The following is a 3,133-nucleotide window of genomic DNA, read 5'->3' as shown; positions in this document are numbered from 1 at the left end:
CTTCTATCATCACCACCAGCTCTACCACCATCTCCCAACCACCATGACCATCAATTCCCTCCATCGTCACCATCTCCATTACCTCCACCACCATCCCCTCCACCATCATCACCATCAACTCCACATCGCCACCACCATTGTGACCACATCCACCACCTGCCATAGACAACTCACTCCTCCTTCAGGTCTCCAGTGAGCTTCCCTTCCCTTACCCAACCTAGATATGTGTGTTCCCCCTCAGGTTGTAACTAGCTTCCTGTTTGTGTAACTCATGCCTGTGATGGGAATCCTGTGTGGTTTAGCTCTCTTCAGTGCTTACCCTGCTACCTTGGACATAGCAGGTGTTCAATAAATACTTTTGAATAAATAAATGAATAAACCAAGGTAATAGGAACTATAAAATGGGCATGGAATAGAATGTGAAGGAAGGAGAAATCAAGGAACACTGTAAAGTTTCACAACTATAATCCAAAGTGGGGATGGAGGAGTGGGAGGTAATCACTTCTGTTGAGACCCTATCTTGAGCTAAGATCTCTGCTGGTTGTCTTATGTGTATTTGTTTAATCCTATAACAAGTCTATGAGGCAGGTATTATCCACATGTTAGCCAAGGAGGCTCAGAAGAATTCAGGAACTTGTCTAATGTAACTGGGACTGGACCTCCATCTGATTTCAAAGTTCACATACCATGCATTTCACTAGACCTCAATAGCCCAACACCCCAGGCCTCAGAATGTTGTTATTCAGCAGACTGTGACCATAAACTCGAATAATACAAAAGGCTGAATTTTTATACTATGTGTGGGTATGTGTGTTTGTGGTCTTATTTTGTTGCTAGGTTTCTTTATACAAACATCACCCAAATGAACTGCACAATACAAGTACGTTTGTCTCATATGAGAACCTTAAACAAAACAAACCTTGCCTGAAATGATGTCATCTATTATTTTAAGTTCAAGAAGGAAGTCAAATGGTGACTGAATAATGGCTCAAGTATGGGATACCTCTCCAATGCCAGTTGATTTCTTTCCTGTTTAAATCAGGTTATGCATATAATGTGCTCAGCAGAATGCTGGGCATACAGAAAGAGCTCAATAATTGTAAGTTGTCATCGTCACCCATCATTCTTAGTGGGAGAAACATTCATTGAAGCTTTTCACTTATTTCTTGCATATGTACTAAAATACAGGATCTTTAAAACATGCTATATTGGCGGACTCACTGTGCGTCACCGTCATCAATCAGCTCCTGAATTGATTCAAGGCTGCCCTCAACTATGTTCCATGTACCACATACCCAAGTCATGTCAACTGATTCCCAAGTGCCCAGCAGAATTGAGTCACATCCATCTTCCACAGTATTATGGGAACAATGTAGCTTAACTCATAAGGGCAAATGTTTCAGACAGTGCTAGGTTCAAATCCAGACCCTTCTGCGTGCTTAGCTCTATGACTGAGCAGATCACAAGACTCAGTTTTCACACCTGTTAAATGGACATCATTCTTATCCAGAAAATGGTACACAGAGCCTGACAAATACTCAAGGTTAGCTAGTATTTCCAAGATTTAAAGTACTGGAACTTAGTTTCACCTCTAGTTGCAGTCCAGCCAGTCTAATCAAAGTATGGATGGATCAGGATGAAAATAATGGGACCATCTGACCTGGCGGAAAGGCATGCTATGCTCATAGTCAACACTGTTTCCTGTTTTGAGCAACCCCTGCTTTGCACAGATGCCAGAATCTGTTGAGGTGACAGCATTGCCAGGTAATGAGGGAACAGCAGGACTACTCCCTGGCAATCTTGAGCATGCTATGTGTGCAAGAGGAGCCGTGGTTCCTCTTGTTAAACTGTCTAGATTGGATTTGCAAAGGCTAGGGTATCATAATTCTTGTTTGTGTGAGAAGTAGTATTCTAAAGTGATTTCAAAACATTCCTGACAACACAAGTTAAAACAGAGGTGTACAGTGTAGTGATTTTGAACAGAGACTCAGCCACCTTGCCAACTGTATGATCTTGACCACATTATCAGCACTGTGAAATGAACTTGTGGACATTACGTAAGAAAACCCAACAGTCTCATGTTTGTTGGTGCTGGATACACTTGTTTATTTTAGGAAAATCAAGTGGAGAAAGAAAGCTGCCTGTGTCCATACAGATGCAAACCATTGGGTATAATAATGCTAGTGAGGACAGGTTGACAGAAGGGGTGAATGACTTAAGAAGATCAGTTGATAGAGGAACTTTTAGACACATAAAGTCACAGCGCTTCAAAGCTATGTGAGCAGAGAATAAAAATCCTGAAAGTTAGACACTGCAAATGAGTGTAGCTATCTGTATTGAGTTTCCTCCTACCTTTTCCTAAAAAAGCATTTGTTCCTGGCTGATTGCCAGGAAAATGACCAGGCAATTACCTCTCAGAACATCAGTCCTCTCCCTGTCTTGTTTCTGCCCTTGAGGGTGTCATCTCTGACAAAAACCAAACAGAGAAACACTGAGCCTTTCCATCATTTGACCCTTGAAGAGAGGGACTCTACCAAGAATGGGCTGAAGGCATGGCTCAAATGATAGAGCACCTGCCAAGAAGCCCTGAGTTCAAACCTCAGAACTACCAGAAGAAAAAAATAAATGAGTTAGTCCTGGAAGGAAGGGAGCTAGAAAGGACTAACTTGGCTAAAAACTTCATAGAAAGGGTTCACTTGGATGAATAAACCTCTTTGGTAAAAAGCCAAGTGCACTAACAAATGTGAGTATTGGGCTTTCAGTCATCCACACTTGCCTACTGTGTTCTTCAGGTCAAGTAGACGAGCTGTTTCTCTCAGGAGCTAAGAGTGTTGGCAGCATTGGTGGAGCAGAGGACTGTGCATCCCAGAGAATCAGGTGGGACAGTGAGAGGGGGTGAGGAAGTCTTCTGGAGGAAGCAGAAATACAGAGTCCAGGAAAGGGAAAGGGACGGACAAAAGGGGGTGGGAGAGCCAGTGATGAAAGCTTCATTTGTGGCCGTGTTTCACCTCTTTGTCAAGGGAGCTCCAGGCCCCATCAGTAGTACAACAATGAATGACCTCTTTGCTCAGAGGAGACATGGCACTTGGCTTGGCAATTTCAGGGACTTTCCTCTCTTTTCCAAGGACAAAGG

The sequence above is a fragment of the Castor canadensis genome, chromosome 9 (assembly GCF_047511655.1).
Source record: "Castor canadensis chromosome 9, mCasCan1.hap1v2, whole genome shotgun sequence".
Lineage (NCBI taxonomy): Eukaryota > Metazoa > Chordata > Mammalia > Rodentia > Castoridae > Castor > Castor canadensis.
The sequence above is the reverse complement of the archived record's forward strand: the minus strand, read 5'-3'. Positions refer to the sequence as shown.